The sequence below is a fragment of the Strix uralensis genome, chromosome 9 (assembly GCF_047716275.1).
Source record: "Strix uralensis isolate ZFMK-TIS-50842 chromosome 9, bStrUra1, whole genome shotgun sequence".
Lineage (NCBI taxonomy): Eukaryota > Metazoa > Chordata > Aves > Strigiformes > Strigidae > Strix > Strix uralensis.
Window position 1 is genome coordinate 9,157,114 of NC_133980.1, and position 19,151 is coordinate 9,176,264.

A 19,151-nucleotide genomic window follows, 5' to 3' on the forward strand; every position below is an offset into this window, starting at 1 on the left:
AAACAAGAGTGCTCAGTAGTGTTAATATGAACCCTAACATTGTCTCCATTGGGATGAAGCATACTGTAATGAAAAGATATTTAATCTTTTAAGGCTAAATCATGTTCAACTATCCCTGTTAGGCAGGGTAGGCCTCTCAGAACAAGTATGAGAAGAGGTTTGGCTGTTCTTTGGATTTCTTCAAGTTTCCTGCTAGATCCCACCAGGATCTAGCAACAGGAAACTGAGGAGTTCAGCAGCAGACCTGGCACAATAACCTCATTGATCTCTCAATTATTTCTGCTAAAAGAAAGAAAACCAAAGATAGCAAAAGGAATTGAAGAGTCAAGATATGCTGTCTTGTGTGTGCATTGTAGAAATTATTAGCTAAAGTAGAGGGAAAGAACATCATATGGGATAACGTCCCTGCATGATTATCTTCAGACTACTCTGATTAGTGACAAATAGTAGAGAGCTGGAGATCTATACAAATGTTGTTAGACCAAGGGTTGTAATGTGATTTAGTGACATGGCTACAGTGATAGCTGGTTCCCTTGACACAGCAAAACATATGGTGTTTTAGCACTGTTGGTCCAGTACTGTGCTAAAAAGCAAGCATCCAACATAAATGTGTGTCTGTACAAGTAGGCAAGCAGGGGTTGATCCCTATTTGCACCACTGCATATTAAACCGATGACTTAAATTGGCATAAGGAGAGTCAAGTCCTAAGACAAAACTTACTTCAAAACACTGCAACAGTGCAATGCAGTTTGATCTTTCCAGCACACAAAATAAAGATTAATTCCTTTTCCCACTGTTCCCCTTCCTGTTTTTCTTTCATCCCCTTTCACCTTGCTTCGTCTTCGACTCTCGCAGGCCAGGCTATTACTGGCTTCTCTAGGTGGCACCTGCTGGGGGATGCTTTCTGCAGCGGCAGCGCACAGCAGCTTCTGCTGCACTGTTTTGTTTCGGGGGATCACCAGTCACAGTCATACTGGCTGGGCTCCAGCTGGCCATGCTAGTTCTCAAATTGCTTTTTCTGGCTATTGGGCAGTCCTCATCCCATAATAGGGTAATTTTTAACTCTCCTCTCAAGGGAAGTAGCGAGAAATAAACTTTCCTTGGGATAATGAGGGATAGTGCTGCTTGCAACCCCATAGAAGTTTTGTGGTTGTTTTTGTGATCTTAATTATACCCTGGTTAATTTAACCCAGTGGTGTCTGTGATATGGCAGCATCTCATCTACTTCAGGGCATCATAGCAGGAGAGCCAGAAAAAAGTCTGTAGGAAATTGCCCCAGTCCTTTTCTACTCTTCAGCCAATTAAGAATGACTGGAGGATAAGAGTCTGGGTATGTTCAGTGCAGCAACCTAAACGCATTCATAAGCAAATGGGTTTTTGTTACTAAATGATACAGTTTTATGAATAACTGAATCTTAATATAATTATTTCCAACCAATTTCCATCCATCAACAAAAATCAACACAAAAAGACATCCTTAGTGAGTATATAGGACAGAATGAAGTTAACTGTTTGAAATCTTGGTTGCCAAATTCATATTGGTGATGGTTCTTTATAGACTAATAGCAGCTGATCTCTTTTTTAGCATTTTACAGTATGTCAGTCGTCATCAATCTACAAAGCATATGAATACAATTTTCTGTTTTACAACCTTGATTTAATTTCATTTGTAAATGTTAGGAAACAAATGTAGCAATGTCACGCAACTGATGAGCAAGGCCCTGCAACACACTGCACAAAAACACATTCCCTCTAACTTCTATCCATCTTCTGGAGGACATAATGCAGTTACTGTTCGCCTTCTTTCATGGTCATATTGTTCATACCAGTGGGAGGATGCTTCCTCATGACATATGACTGGCAAAACATCAGTGTGCATTTAAAACAGATACTCTGCAACAGTCTTCAGACACTCTGCATCTAAGGAGAGATGAATGGAATGAAAATATTCTCAGCCTAAGATAGAAAAGGGCAGAGATGCTTCATAGGCTTCAGCATTTCCTTGAAGGCCTTCATGACATAAATAGTAAATTATGTACCTGATATGCTTGAACTCATTGACAAAGCAAGGAACCAAGTCCTCTGCACTAGTTTCGAGTGATCATTTAACAAAACACTATTTCTGTGATCATTTTGTTTTTCTACAATATTTGTAAATTTGCATAGGAAAGAGAGAGCTTATACACAGAAGACGGTACTGTGCTTTCTGTTTATTCTGGACACAAAATAATACCCAGAGCTTCCTCTAAAAGCCTGCTGAGAACGTAGACTAAAAGAAAGCCTCCAAGAGGAAGTACTGAGAAGTAAATAGGCACTGCAGGCAACGCTGCCGAGACTCACTACAGAAAGTTAGTCAGTGTGTCAGAGTTTTGGTTAGTACCCTGAATGCAAGCCTGGGAGACAGAAATTGCCATATAATTCTTTCTGCAACATATAATTACATTCTTAACCTCTTTGTCTTTTTTTCCTTTTTGATAAAGAGGAAATAATTCATTTCCAGGAATATAAGTGGCTTTAATTCACTTGGATCAAGCCTCTTTTTTTTTTTTTTCCCTTTTTTTTTTTTTTCCCCTCTGATTCAGTGCCTGACTCAGAACCATCATTCTTACTGCTTCTGTCAGACTATTCCACATTTCCCAGTGGTTTTCACTACTGCAGTTTGGAAGCACTCTTTGTTCTTATAGTCCCAGTGCCTACTAAGGCTTTTCTTTTCATGTTCTTTGACATTTATTCCCTAGGAGCTGGATCCTTGTGTCCTTACATGTGAGCCAAATCTCCCAATGAATTTGCAAACATGCAGGATCAGCAACTTAAAACAGTTTATTTGTTCTTCAGGCTTCTCTATGTTCACAGGAAAAAGGACGCCTATAGGCAAACACTGCATCACTAGGTTTCATCTTCACAAAAAGGAAGCTTAGAGAGGAAGGAAGGCACAAGAGTGCGAAGTTAACGATTAAAAAACAAAACCCAACCTTCTCAAGTTTTTTCCTGAGAGGCTGGTCATTACGGATGCAGTTACAGGACACTGAACTTACATGTTTCTTGAAATACATCAAAAGACACCTTCACTGAGTTGGCACAGTGTCAGCAGTAATAGCTGATTCCAGCGTGTTGTCAGAATAATATATATCTTTGGATATATTTCTGAGATATCGTTCAACTTGGATATCTATACTACATTTACATTTAGGAACCTGATTTCTAAGTGGCCTGACACCTCAGGCTGGAAAACACTGCCTGCTCCTATTTACTTCAGCTTTGGTATCTGCGTCACAAAATGCTGGCCTGGCGGGTTAGAAAATGTAATGTATTCAATTTATGTCCTACATAAAAGTTGAGATCAGCATCAACGACTAGTTCCAATCTGCAGCTTTAATTCAAACAAACAGCGCTGCTGACAACACTGTTTCTGTGGATAAGGACTCTGTCCCACAAGCTTACATATTAGACAATCTTCAAATTTCACTTTAATGCAGATATCCCTCTTCTGATGTCAGAAATTTTATGGCAAGTAGTCTTGGTGATAAGCCAAGATTTGACACGATCTAACTATCTAATCATGTTAAAATCCAGGGTGAGACAGTGCCATTAGTATCTTTTTATGCAGTAGAATGAAAACCTTTTCTTGTTCTCCATCTGCTGTGCACATATAGGACAGAGCTATAGACTCATATATTTTCCAAGCAGAGAGATTATTCTAATCTTTTAGTCTGACATTTTATAGCAACAGTCAACCGTATTCCCTTAGTAGTTCCTACATCAGATCCTTTAACTTGTCTATGTTAATTTGGATTACACATGTGTAGTCTTATACAAACCTTCAATTTACTGTGCATGTGAAATATCCCATGTTTCTTGTCTAGATATGCTGATGTTTAATGACCCACACTAATAGACACATATGCCTCATTTCCAGTCTGAATCTATCTGGATTCAGCTTCCTGCTATTGGATCTAAATACATTGCAGGCATATATTTTGTTGAACTGTCCATCATTTCAGCATGATGTAGCTTGGGATATGTAAAACTGATAAATATGTACTTCCATGGTGTTTTACAAATACTTTTACCCTAATTTTATTATTTAGGTCCACCATCCTTAGATTTTCTACAAAAATCAGGTAGATCCATTCACAGCCATTTACACAGTTCAGTTTTCTACATTGCTTCTATTTAAACTGAGATAATTTCCATACACAGCAGGTCCATTTGCACACAAAAAGCATACCACAAGGGTTTGAACGATCAGCTGAAGTCAGACCTAAGGCTCAGGTTACCTCTTGCTGAGAGTATTTTGTATGCATCTTTATTTAACCTTGAAAACAGAACATGCAAGATAGTGCCATCACCTACAGATGATGCCGTAAGTGTATGCCACATCAGCACTACTTCGCCAGCATTCCAGCAGGAAATTATATTTTGTAGAGGATATTTTACTCTGTTGGCATTATAATCAGTGTCAAGGCCATCAGTGAAAGCGTCAAGCAGACAGAAAGTCTGCCAGACCTCAGTTGTTTGTGCTACTGCATGTGCCCTTATCCCTGATGGTATCCCCAAACCAAGAGAGAATAATCTTTTTATGAATAAATTACTTTAAATTCAGATAAATGCGTGCTAGAGCAGTAAGATGCTCTGGAATATTGAAACAGCTTGTGAATGGAAAAATCATTCTCTAGTACAAAATAAGGGCGTTGCTGCATTGTCTGGCAACATTCAGCCTTCTGGGGGATACAGCAAGGAAAATTTAATGCAGCAGGAAATCTTTCTAAACAAGAAGTTGGCCACCTGCTAAAAATTCTATGCATTTTATGCTGTAAAAGCTTCCCTGTATTTCTATTTCTTATTATCATTCTCTTTCATATGCTACTCCTTCAGGTAGTTTCAGGGAGTCACTTAAAAATAGTCCTCCTCCTAAAAAAAATAAATCTCACAAACCCATGTAAAGAGGAAAAATTCTTCAATAAGGTTTTTTTATTATATTACATTTTGCCCCTCTGGCCGTCACCACTGAATATAGAAATTCTTCAATTCTTCCATCTTTTTTTTTGTGTGTGTGCCTGTTTTGCAGACTAAAGAAAATGACTGTAAATGAGTTTGCATCCAAAACACCACACTAGCAAATAAAAGGACAGGATATTATACCATTAAAAATAAGATTCAGTACAATGGTAAAAATTTTGTGACTGACAGAGGAGCACCTTTTGAGTCATAAATTCTTATTTTTAAAGGACAAAAGGGACTATCGCAATCACTGTCTGAATTCCTACATAAAAGAGACAATGTAATTTCACACAATAATTCCTACGTCAGTGCCCTGACTTCTGATCTGCAAGAAAAACTCCTACTTTACATGTTACACGCCACAAGCAAAAGACCCAGGGATTCTTCAGCTTTATCCATGACAATTATCAAACAGATTTTCAAAAAGCATTATCAGCAACAAGGCAGAATCAAATTCTGGCTCTAAACAATCTCGAACACAGATGAATCAGCACAAGGAAATAATGATAGGATGGGAATATCTTTTAGAGACATAATCTTTTACAGGATGAACACAGGGTAAAATCAAACTATTTTATACTTCACAAAGTTCCTGTAATTTGATCTTGGACAATGGATAAATACTGTAATGGATCTGTTGCTTCATTAGCAGGCGCTCTGATAACCAGCAGTACAACATCCATCAAGCTCTTCATTCCCTCTAGGGAAGGCTGCTGCAAGTGGTTGACAGAGACGTGAGTCAGGCTCTGTAGGATCAGCAGACTTGGGGTTTTAGCTTGTGCCCTGGCTACAAAGAGGAGACCAGGCAGTTTGGGGCCAGGGTGCAAAAGCTGGAGGGAGAACAGGTGGTTCTCCTTCATAAGGGGGCCAGTGCTAGTTACAAGCAATTTCTGATGGTTTTGAATCACCATGAAGCTGTGGTAGCTGACTCTGAATGGGTGAGGAAAAGATTGTACTTCAGCCAAGGGAGTTTCAAGCCCATGGGTTAGCATTTGTAACTTGGAATGAGAATTTGCAGTGGTGTTTGTCTGGAAGAGACACAGCTTCATATTTCTACCCCTGCCTGCCCTTAGACGGTAAGTTAAGAACTGTAGAAAAGACTGTTATGAGTAGCTCAGGTTAGAAAATCTTCTAACAGCACGGATAAGCCTAGTTAAACATTTCTGTCCATGGCCTAATTAGGATAAAAAACCCAGGATGAGATTTTCAAAGGTTGTGAGACACCCAGTCCTATGTTAATCTTAACTTTCATGTTATATTGATTCTGTATTTATACGTGTTTTCTTTATTAGATCAGCTTTAATTTGGAGCAGCTTAGTTAAAACACCACACTTAGTGGAACACCTTGCTAGTATCACAGAAACATTAAACAGAAGTCTACACTACAAAACTGGAATTAAGTTAAAGCCTGAAAATGTGACCTCTGTCTTAGCTTGTAGATCTAAGGCCTAAAGGTCTTAAGTGGTGTCAAAAGAACTTGCTCCGAATAGCCCCAAAACACACGCTGAGCAAGATTCTCTCCTGAACTTGGAGACTGGAGGCACCATTTACGCCTGCATATAGTTTTTACTGTACATTATTTCTTAACCTTTCAGCACTTCATTTTACAATATGAATATTGCTTTGTGGTTTATTTTTTAATAGAACAGTGATTATACTGGCAGTAACACTGACATCATTCTCGTGCTGTGAATCCCATAGTTACATTAAGAACTGCAAAACACAGATTACTCAGATCAGACAACCTAACCAGTGGGAAATAAACACCAAAAGCTTACTTACCATGACAGTTTTGGAATTGCACCAGGGATGAACTTGTCTCTGTGGGCTCTCCCAGCTCACGAGTCCTAAAGCATCATCTGCAACATCTGCCAGGATTGCAGTCCGATATTGTTGCCTTTGTATTTAAATAAAAAGCCCCTCAGCTGAGCTCTATCTCTTTACCTTCCCATTCACTAGTGGTTTAAACAGACATTTGATTTTTCTATTCTGTGTTTGCCTGTAACTATTTTTAGCAGCTAATAACTGACACCCTGGGGAGCATGATGTCATACACTTCGCACTTACGGAGCTCTCGAAAGTCAAAACCAGACAGCAGCAGCTGTCATCATGGTGAGCTGGCTCATTAGGCAAGGGTAAGGCAGTGACACCACCAGAGCCGAGTTCAAAAGACCAAACAAGAGGAACTTCAGTAAGATCTCAAATAAAAAATAGTTCTTTCTTTTATAAGTAATCTGGAGCCAGGATTTGAAAAATGGTATGCATTTTTTAAGGCTGCTGAATACTTTTCACAGTCCTAATAAAAATACAGTCTTACTGGCAATCCTCTTGTCAGTGTTGCATGCAAGAGTTTTGTGGACTTTTGGAATTAACACCAGTCAACTATCCACATCAGAAAAGAAAACTACTGAACAGGCAGCAGTTGGCAGCTTTGTTAGCAATCTCAGCAGAGAGGCTAAGGACTAAGTGATCATGGACACTGAACCTATCCATTTATCAATTCTTGCTCCCAGTATATTTCATGATTCATCGCCCCAGAAACCTTCATTTGGTTGGGTATATGAGGCATTTCTAATTTCCCTTCAAAAGATGGAGTTTCATTCCCCTGCTCATCCTGTATCTCTTCTTTGCACCTCTCACAGTTTAGTTTCATTTGCCTGAAAATAGCTAAACACAACTATAGAAATACTCAAAAGGAGTTAACACTCCTTGTAAGATGGTACCAATATCTCCTTCTCTCTGTTAAAAAACTCTCACCTTCCAGGATTGCATTATCTTTTCTACCATAATTACATTCCATTGTCCAATTGTATTTATCCTTCCACCAATAAGTACACTCAGATTTGTTTCCACTTCTGTTACTTGCAGTTCATAAACCCCCAGGTTACAGATGGAAGTTAATATTGAACCCAAAGTGTATGGCTTTGTACATATGCTACTTACTTATATGACATTACCAGCAAGCTAGTAAAAAAGTTTTGAACAACCTAGTCTTCCTCAGCCTTGGCAGTACCTCCCAACTTTGTCTTATCTAGGAATTTCACCTCAACGCACCAGTAAATATGTTAAATCCAACCGGTCCCAAGACTAACCCCAGAGAAACACCACTAATAATGTTTCTCCAGTCTTGTTACTTTGCCTTGAATATTACTTTTAGTCAGCACTTCAGCCAGCTCACAATTCTCATTTTCACCACCATAATTTCCAAATTCAAGAACAATTTCCTATGGGATATCAGTTACTAGAATCTAAGTGGATGAAGCTCACTTTTACCACTCCTAAAAAAATCAATTACCATATTGAAAAATATTAAGTACTACCTTTGATAAAACAATGTTGTAATTCATTCCAAAATAGGTCCACACTTGTTATTTTCCTATCGCACGAAAAAAACAACAAACAAAAAAAACCCCAACAAAGAACCCCAACAAAACAAAACAAAAAACCAGACTCACTACAAACCCCACATTACTGCAGTTCCTTCAGCAATCTGGAAACTATCTGCATCACCTAAATCTGTCTTACCAGTAAGCTTTGCTTCCATGCCAGCAGCTGTAATTTCTAGTGCATCATCATAATTTGCATGATAGAATTATCACCACTCTCATCAGCTATACTGATAACTGAGGCTAAACATTCATTTCATATGTGGGTCACAGCTACCAAACTGTTAATCTGTATCCTAGCCTTTGTATGAGGCCTCCCACCTCCTTATTTGACACTGAATATATATTTTATATACAGCACAATACACCTTGTTTTGTATGTGCCCACAAGTTGTAACAGTTGCTTATGCAAATGACAAGTATCAATGCAGCGATCTAACCAGAAATACCAATTACTGAAGAAATTGTGTGTGATATTTTCATTTAGGAATACCCCCTTATTCAGTTTTCCTTTTTCTTCCTAAATGCACTCGACACCTTGAGAACCTGGAATCTCATGCACACAGCTGAAAAGGATGTGAAACATTTTTTTCTCCATGAACAATTAAACACTTAGAATTTACCTTGGATTTTGTTAATTCTTAACTATCAGACAGTAATCTCCTGAGGCAAGAATCTAAACAAGGATGTTCTAAATCTCCTTAGCATGTTGGGTGCACAGTCTCTCAAAGCCCAAGATGAAAAGGTCCCTTTCAAGTATCAAAGATGATGTCCCCTAGAGAATCATGCTGTGCTTCTTTTGCCCATTCCTTTGAAAGGCTTTATCAGGAAACCTCCTGTTATCAGTCACATGAAAAACACCAACTAGTCCCCAAAGCTGAGCTGACGTCAAAGAGGGACACTTAAAGGGTCTGTCTAAACGCAGCTGAAAGGCTTGTTATAAGCCACAGTGTAGGAGCACCCACATCAGACAAGTACAGAGGAATTGCTGGCACCAGAAATAACAGGATGACACAGTAGTAGGCCTAAGGATGTGGAAGCATGCTGCTCACCAAGAGTTTTGCCTAGAGAACATATTTTAACTATGATTGCTTATTCTCTCCTCACAGTCAAAAAGTACATTAAAAAAAAAAAAAAAAAAAAGACTTAAAAGAATAGTAAAGCTTACCAATGGTGCAGTGAGTAGATTTGTGTGTGTGTGTATTTTCTTTGGCATTAGAAGAGTTTAGCACCAACACAGATATAGGTTGCGGGCATTTTAAAGGCTTGGATTAATTCATTGTTTGTGAATACACATCAGGGAAACGGAAATTCTCTCTCCACAAAACATGCATCCATGAACAGTGTTAGTGTATTTTTCCATTGAATTCATGACATTTCTCAACCACAGGGTTGAGGATATTTTGTGTCTCTATGTATAACTTTCCAAAGTCATTTATTACAGTAGTTATATTTAGAAGTTAAAGTCTACTTGCTAGAATTGTAAAATGCATTTCCCTTTAGCTGTCTTTTCTACCTCTTTGCTCATTTTTTTACAAATGTTTGAATGGTTTACTGAACCAGTCTTGCTTTATACACTTAAACCATTTCTTCATTTGTCCTTGTGCTCTTCCCTTGAGATTTTCTTTTAGTCCCTTTTTTTTTTAACACAAATTTACCCTTATTTACATATACAAGAAAATAATACTCAGATTCCTAAATAAAAAATTGGCTTCATTGTTTTGTCATCTCCAAGACTGAATTATCATACTGTATATATGTTTCCTTACTCTATTCCTAATTTTTCAGTTTTGGGGGAATATACCCACTATGATTTTGCTATTCCATGCTAAGTATGAGGGATTTCACTTTCTAATTTTTTGGCTGAGGACAACTCTGTTCAGTGTTTCTAATATTTATTTTAACTGAAATTGTTTCTCTCTCCTCTGTATTAGGGAGTACTGTAGGACCACAGATGGTCTGGTTAATCAACTGACCTTACAACCAAAACTGACAATGAAAAAGGACCTGTTCACACAAGACCTAAACATCAAATCAAACAAAATTACAGAAAATAATTAAAATATTCCTATTTCATCCTTCAGCGAATGTGAAATTGTTCCTTAACATATATTATATAATATATATGCCCAGTAAGTGGCATTTCACTAAGCCATTTTAGAGAGTCAGTCTAACAACAAGGTTTCAGAATGGTTTTGTGGCATGCAGCACACAAAATTCCTTTTCAGATTCCTGCCATAACTCCTAAATCTCATACTGCTCATATAGTGGTAAAAACTCTAACCAATAAGTCTGTCCTTAATTCTGTCATAGCACCAACCTGAAATTTGTAACATCGTTTTTGAGGCAAACTGCCATTTTTTTCTTCTGCAGCAGTATCATAGAATCATAGAATACCAGGTTGAAAGGGACCTCAAGGAGCACCTGGTCTAACCTTTCTTGGCAAAAGCATGGTCTAGACAAAATGGCCCAGTCCCCTGTCCAGCTGAATCTTAAGTGTCCAATGTTGGGGAATCAACCACTTCCCTGGGGAGATTGTTCCAGTGGCTGATTGTTCTCATTGTGAAAAATCCTTCCCTTGTGTCCAACAGGAACCTCCCCAGGAGTAACTTGTATCCATTAACCTTCATCTTTTCCATGGGACTCCTTGTGAAAAGGGAGCCTCCATCTTCTTTGTAGCCACCCTTTAAACACTAGAACATTAGTGATGAGGTCTCCCCTAAGCCTTCTTTTCTCAAGGCTGGACAAACCCAATTCTCTCAGCCTTTCCTCACCTGTCAGGTTTCCCAGTCCTTTGATCATCTTTGTGGCCCTTCTCTGGAGACTCTCCAGCCTGTCCACATCTCTTTTGTATAGCAGGGAACAAATCTGAACACAGTATTCTGGGTGTGGCCTGACAAGTGCTGATCAGAGGGGGATAATCACTTCTTTATCTCTGCTGGGGATGCCCTTGCTGATGCAGCCCAGCACCCCGTTGGCTTGCTTTGCCGCTGCAGCACACTGGTCGCTCCTATTGAGCTTGTTGCCCACCAGGACCCCCAGAACCCTTTCCACAGAGCTGCTCCCCATCTAGGTAGATTCCAGCCTGTTCTGCATTCCTGGATGATGTTTTTCCAGGTGCAAGACCTCATACTTGTCCTTGTTGAACTTCATAAGATTCTTATTAGTCCGCTCTTCCAGCCTATCCAGGTCTTCCTGCAGAGTGGCTCTCCCTTCTGAAGTGTCCACTTCCCCACTCAGTTTGGTATCATCAGCAAACTTCACCAGGGTACACCTGATCCCATTATCCAAATCACTCAGGAAGATACTAAACAGCGCTGGGCCCAATATCGACACCTGGGGGACCCCCACTTGTGACAGGTTGCCAGTTGGAAAAGAGCTATTTCCCAGCACCCTCTGGGTATGGCCTGTCAGCCAGTTCCTCACCCACCACACAGACCACTTGTCTAGACTGTAACGCCTCACTTTCTCCAGGAGAAGGCTGTGGGAAACTGTATTGAAAGCCTTGGAGAAATCTAGGTAGACAATGTCCACCACTCGCCCCACACCAACTGAGCAGGTTACTTTGTCGTAGAAGGTGAGCAGTTTCCTCAAGCACAACTTGCCCTTGGTGAATCCGTGCTGGCTTTTCCCAATCATGTGCTGCATTTGACTTGTGATAGCCCCCAGGAGGATTCGTTCCATAACTTTCCCAGGGACTGAAGTAAGACTGATGGCTCTATCATTTCCTGGATCCTCCTTTAAGCCCTTCTTGTAGATGGGGCTGACGTTAGCCTTCCTCCAGTCTTCTGGGATGTCCCACAAACTCCCCAATGTCTCAAAGATTATGAAGAACAGCCTCACAACAATGTCAGCCAGCTCTCAACACCTTCGGGTGGATAACATCAGGGCTCACTGATTTGTAGGGGTCAAGCTCCTGTAATAAGTCACACACTAACTCTTCCTTCACTGACAGTGGATCTGCGTTTGCATCGACCTGGATTTTTGTTCCCAAGGTCTGGGGCCCAACAGTGCTGGTAAAGGCAGAGGTGAAGAAAGTGATGAGAACGTCTGCCTTTTCAGTGGTGCTGGTGACTAATTCACCTCTCCTGTTTAACAGTGGGCTAGTATTTTCCTTCTGTTTCTGCTTGTTGTTTACATACCCTTTCTTGTAGTTTTTGACATCTCTGGCCAATTTCAGTTTGAGCTGAGCTTTTGCTTCTCTCTAACTGCATCTCTGCACACCCTGGCAATGCCCTTGTAGTTCTCAACATGTATTTGTTTTTCCACCTCTGGTGCACCTCTCTTCTGCTTTAAAGCAGACTCAGAAGCCTGCAGTTAAGTCAAGGGGGTGTCTTGCTCCGCCTACTTCCCTTACCTTTAAAGGGGATGAACTGGTTTTGTGCTCCCAGGAGAGCATTCTTGAAAAACTCCCAGCACTCACTAGCTCCTTTATCCTCCATGAAAGCTTCCCAAGGAATCCCTCCCAGCTGAAGTTTGCTCTTCTAAAATCTAAAACCTTTGTCTTGGTACTGACCTTCAGCATGCTCAGCAGGATCCCAAACTCCACAATATTGTGAGCACCACAGCCAAGGCTATCACTAACCAAGATACTACAAAGCAGGTTTTCTTGGTTTGTGAGTAGCAAGTCCAGCAGTGCCTCATTCCTGGTTGGCACATCTAACATTTTTATGAGGAAGCAGTCCTTTACGTATTCCAGAAACTTGACAGATGATGCATGAGTAAATGTCTGTGTAGTTGAAGTCACCCATAAGAACCAGGTTCTGTTGAACCGAAGCTTAAGTGACCCAAATATTACTTCATCGGCTTTATTGTCTTGGTTTGGAGGTTGGTAGCAGATGCCTACTGTAAGAACCACCATGGAGATGACCCCTCTGATCTTGACCCAGAGACATTCAATAGAGCTTCCACAATCGCTGTAATTGACTTCTATACATTCAAGGTTCTCCTTAACATAGAGTGCGACGACTCCTCCTCTTCTTCCCTGCCTGTCTTTACAAAACAGCCTATAGCCATCCATCACAATTTTCCATGTCAGTTGTCCCACCACGTCTCAGTTATTCCTAAGATATCATAACTTTCTGACTGGGCATGGAGCTCCAGTTCCTCCTGTTTGTTCCCCGGGCTGTGTGCATTGGTATACAGACACTTGAGGTGGTTGGTCTTCTGGTTCTCATCTTGGGAGGCAGCTAAGGAACATTTGTCACTGCTCTGGTTGACCTGACTTATTTCCCAGTTGGTTGCAGTGGCATGAGCATTGCCACTTTGGACACCGCTCCCTGAGTCCTTCAGTTTAAAGCCCGCCTCACCAAGTTGGCCAGCCTGCTGCCAAAGATTCCCTTGCTTCTTCTAGACAGGTGGATCCCATCCCTCCCTACCAGGCTATAATCATCGAAGAATGTCCCATTGTCATAAAACCCAAAACCCTCACAGCAGTACCAGCCATGAAGCCAGAAGTTGATTTGCATTATACATCTATTTCTGGCTGCACCCTTTCCTCTAACTGGTAAAATGAAAGAAAAAATAACTTGGGCACCAATACTTTTCACTTGCACCTCCAGGGCTTTGTAGCCTGATTCTGCCCAGGTTCTGGCTCGCCGTGTCATTCATGCCCACATGAAAGAGTAGCAATGGATAGTAGTCTGTGCTCTTGACAAGTTGTGGCACTCTCTCAGCAACAGCTCAGACGTTAGCTCCCGGAAGGCAGCATATCTCTCGTGACTCCCTCTCGGGCTGGCAGATGGGCACCTCAGTGCCCCTTAACAGAGAGTCATCCGCTACAAGCACTCATTTAGTTTTGCAGTATCCACTATGTGCTGCTGGTACAGTTTCTCCTTACAGACCTTGTTTGTAGGTGTCTACAGCTGTTAAAGCTTCATATCTGTTTTTTGTTGCAATGCTGGAGGGTGGCGATTAAAGCAGAGTCCTGCTTTTGTGGGTCACCAGGGTCTAAAGTGGCTCATTCTCTGTGGTGTCTGCCACAGGAGCATGGTTCTGAAACCACTTATCTCAATCTCAGCCCCTCTGATACTGCACAGTCTTTTAACTGTTTCCCGCAACTTGGCCACCTGATGCAACAGATCACCAACCTGTGCACATCTTTTGCAGGTACTTACCTTTTCTCCAGGAGAAGGGTCTGGGCACTTGTTGCAACCCACTGTCTGTACTGAAGTCTCCTTCCTTACCAGTTCCATCTGGGTGGAAGCACCAGACATTTCAGGGGCTTCCTCTGTAGAAACACTGGTTTTAATTCTGAGGTGAGTGTCCACCATAATGGCAGAGACTAGAGCACTTCCCTGGGCTGTGGGCCTACAAGCAGGTTGCACAGCCCTCCTCACACAAACTGCTGTGCAGACCAGTGCACCCTCTAGATCCCTGTTTGCACGCCCTGTTCGCAGCACTCCCTAGGGCCCTTCAAATCTCCCACGGCTGCTCCTGGCAAGGCCCAAGCCACATCAGCCTCTCGTGAGAGCTGCCAGCTCCTGGAGGGGCTCTGCTCTGCCTCAGCATCCCTGGCTCCGGGAACCCCCCATACCCTCGATCGAGCGCCCAGCCACAGGACTTGCCGGTGATGCGGCTGCGTGCCTCGCAACTGAGTATCTACACTGTCAACCTGATTTTAAATATTGCACATACTTCCTGGTGACATTATCAGCTGAATTTGATCTTCTCTGTATAAGGGGCCACTTAATAGGAGGAGGAAGTATCTTCTTACTACTTTATTTAGGTATGGTGAATGCTTATGTAAGAACTGGTGATGAATGTCAGCCAAAAGGAAGAAATCCTTTCTTGCACCATGAAACATATTAATGTAATTGTCCGCCTGCTTCATTTAGGTTAAAAATAGTTTTAAATTAATATTATGTTAAATCAAAGCAGGCTTTTTTTATGCAGATATATAAAGGAAAAAAAGCTGGTGCTTATATTTTTAAGTCTCAGTTGCAGCAGTAAAACATACAGTGAGTATCAGGATCAAATCATAGCATCTGTCTGTAAAGATTTGTTGGTATAGAGCTGTCACCCACATGGCTTCTTGTCTTGTATTAAACAAGACAAGTGCAACAGAAAAACATGAAAAGCATTAATAGTGCTGCAAGTCAGATACAAAGGACAGAGAATTCAACAGATCTTCTGAAGCTAGGCCTTGGATGTAAAATTTTCAGTAACGTCATTTGAAAAAAAGCATTTTAACCAAAAATAAAAATTTTAATCCTTTTTGAGTTAAAAAATGTTCATCCATTTTAATGAAAAGCCAGATTTTACTTATATTCCTTTTCAAGTAAATACTGCTTTTCTATTAAATCAGGTATGGCACAAAAACTATTGCTCTTGTTTTGATTATGAACTTTTCTCTGTTTTTTCAGAGATCTTATAACAGCACAATTTATGATTTTGCCAGGGACTTTTATGAAAGCCAATCCTGAGTAGAGAATAACCTCCCATCTCTAGGTAGGAACACAGAAGAGTCCTTGAGTCTGTCTGACTTTAGATTCGGTTACAAATGCAGTGCACAGATATAAGGTACGCTCTTCCACTGACTTTCTTCGTCTTTCAGACAAACTACTCAGCCTCTGCACATAAGACCTGAATGTCATATAAAGAACAGAAAGAGAAGACTGAGGGGAAAATGAACGTTTCCCAAGATGGCTGCATACAAGGAAAGAACATTATCAATATTAGGTTTGTAGTCCTCAGTACAAAGTTGCCTTTGCAATGACCCTACATGGACCGGGTTTTTACCACTGCTTAAGTTTAACACCTAAGCCAGGGGCTTAAGGTAGGCTGTTAGTTTACGTAAGTCTCTGTCATGGTTTAACCCCAGGCAACTAAGCACCACCCAGCCGCTTGCTCACTCCCCCACATGGGATGGGGGAGAGAATCTGAAGGGTAAAAGTGAGAAAACTCATGGGTTAAGATAAAGACAGTTTAACAGGTAAAGCAACACAAGGAATTCATTCACTGCTTCCCATCAGCAGGCAGGTGCTCAGCCATCTCCAGGAAAGCCACGCTCCATCACGTGTTACTTGGGAAGACAAACACCATCACTCTGAACGTCTCCTCCTTCCTCTTCTTCCCTCAGTTTTATATGCTAAGCATGACGCCATATGGTCTGGGATGTCCCTTTGGTCTGTTGGGCTCAGCTGTCCCAGCTGTGCCCCCTCCCAGCTGCTTGTGCACCCCCAATCCCCTTGCTGGTGGTGTGGGGTGAGGAGCAGAAAAGGCCTTGACTGTGTAAGCTCTGCTCGGCAATAAAAACATCTCTGTATTATCAAAACTGTTTTCAGCACAAATCCAAAACAGCCCCATACTAGGTACTGTGAAGAAAATTAACTCTATCCCAGCCAAAACCAGCAGAGTCTCCTACATCATCAGTGAAGAGTGTCAGGCTCCTCTAGAGGTGCTTCAGAGCAGAGGCCGTACTTGTAGATTCTGAATTACTTTCTGAAAGAACATCCTCTGCAGTTAATCTCTCAAAAGCACAGGAAAATTTGTCTTCCTCATTTAGGCACCTATGTTAGGCATGTAAGGCTAGGCAATAGGAACTGCCTTACACATCTCTTTCCCTGTGTTTCTGCACTCCATTTCTATTACCTTCACAAATTTTGCTGAAGCTAGAAGTAGCAGATGTTATCAGTGCACTAACTGGTTCAACCACGCTCTTTCCTGCTCTGATACTTCTGGTTGTTTGCATGTCTAAACAGCATCTCAGACTCTGATCCCCTCTAGGGAGCATGTGCTCTTAAATTTTACTATTTTTAGTACCTCATCTATGACCATCTTCAAGACGAAAGATGTCCCTATCTACATAACATGGGATGATGCCTACGTATGTTAGTGAACTGCATACATACTGATGGGTGAAAATCCCTATACAGGCATAGCATATTGTATTTTTATAATTATATACACAGTATGATTGTTAGTGTCTCCTGTATTTCACCTGAATATCAATGTATTTACTTCTTGTAATTTGTCACACTTGGATAAAATCAATTTCCCATTTCTGAGAAGACAGCATACCGATTAATAAAAACTCCACTCTACCGCATGTCCTCCCTCCTGTGCTTTGTGGGCATGGAAAACACTGATACTTTTTCTTTGATGAGTGAAAAAATTCTATAACAATAAGTGACACAGAAGAGAAGGCTTAAACTTTTTGAAGCGAAAAATTATAATAAAATTCTTATGGAAGAGCCAGTACATGAAACATTCCCTGCCAATGGAAACAGTCTACACAGACTATATAGATAGACAGCAAAGAGTGCAATGGCTGTTCTGGGATCAGACAGAGGTACAAGTCAGGAGGCTCCAGCAGCTTGGTTCCATCTCTCTCAGAGACCCTACTGGACACACCGGATCTGGATCCAGCCTGCAGCTTACACTATGGACCACTACCAAGTCTTTTAAAAGTGACCCAGTCACAGTCGCTGGTAGCTCAGAGGAGGAAAGGCAGAGGCAAACCAGGCTCGCTTTGTTACGGAGCAGATGTCAGTATCTCTCAGGGAGGTCACAGAGATGTAAATGGCTGTAGAAAATATTCCCAGCTCCACAGCAGTCACTTTAAAATGGGAAACATGGAATCCGTCACGCTAAGGATTTATAAAAGGGTAAAGACACAGAACATACAACTGAGTACCATATATTCAGGAATCCATATCTCAGTCCCTCTGGAGCAAAGCAAAGAATTTGCACACTACTGAGCAGGTCTTAGGGGGCTGCTCATGAAACCCTGGAGGTATTCTATCCAGCCATCCTCTTATGTAGGAATTTCTGTTATTTTTCGCAGAGTAGTACCTCATGTTTCTGGGATGCAAATCCAGCTGGACATATAGGTAGGAATTTTGTAGGAAACCATAAAGTAAGAAAACCTGAACCCCAGTATTGTTTGCTTCATTTTTTAAAATTTCTTCTCTGGATTATATCATCACCATCTGAAACACTACTAGAAATTCAAGTGCAAGCCATGATGAAGTTGGTTTCAGATGCACCGATGAAAATATAAATATTGCTTTGATTTGATAGATGGGGAGAAAATAAGACCTGGACCTGGGTTACAAGATCTGGGTCTGTTCCTAGGTCTGTTACCAAGTTGCTCATTGATCTTAGATACTCACTTCCTTTTTCTGTGCTCCCATTTCTGTAAAATAAGGCCATGATATTGACCTTCATTATAAAACACTTTGAGAGCTGTGGATGAAAACTACTAAATAAGAACTAATTATTATCATTAGGTTGGATCCAGAACCAAAAGTCATCAGTTTTCTAGTTCAGCCTTACTTGTGACTATAATTATAATCTCATCAGAAGAGTTTGGCCTAAAATGGCAGAAATCTCCTAAGGATAATTCAGAGTATTTTAGTGCTGTTCTATTAGAAACCCTAGCTTTACTTGAAAGTCAAGTCTTAAAGTTTGGCCTTACCTAAGCCTCATCGTCTGTGTGTCACCATAGTTCTTCATAGCTGTATTTTGTTATTTAACAGTTAGAATGCCTGAAAATAGAATTACTATTTGCTCTCAAAACAGTTGTTTTCCTCTTTACTACAAACTGAATGAAAACAAAGCAGATAAAAATGGACAGTTATAATTTCGAGCTGATTAGATTTTATAAAGCCATTCAGAAAAATTATTTAAAGTATATTCTGTGTTTCTGTAAGACCAAAATCATCACCCTCAATTCCATAAGACTTCAGCTTTTTCTTGACAACCCCACTGCTCCTTTTGGATGGTTTTTAGTCTTTTTAAAAATCTCTTTAATAGGCAAAC

General features: G+C 40.7%; 1 long non-coding RNA gene across 1 annotated transcript in view; it reads right to left on the bottom strand.

Annotated features, from left to right (window-relative positions):
- Positions 1-1,590: 1,590 nt before the first annotated feature.
- LOC141947433 (uncharacterized) overlaps positions 1,591-19,151 on the bottom strand; it is a 35,916-nt gene continuing 18,355 nt past the window's right edge. The window contains exon 3 of the long non-coding RNA XR_012630118.1: positions 1,591-1,920. This is a non-coding gene — a long non-coding RNA (uncharacterized LOC141947433). The remainder of the gene's footprint in view (positions 1,921-19,151) is intronic.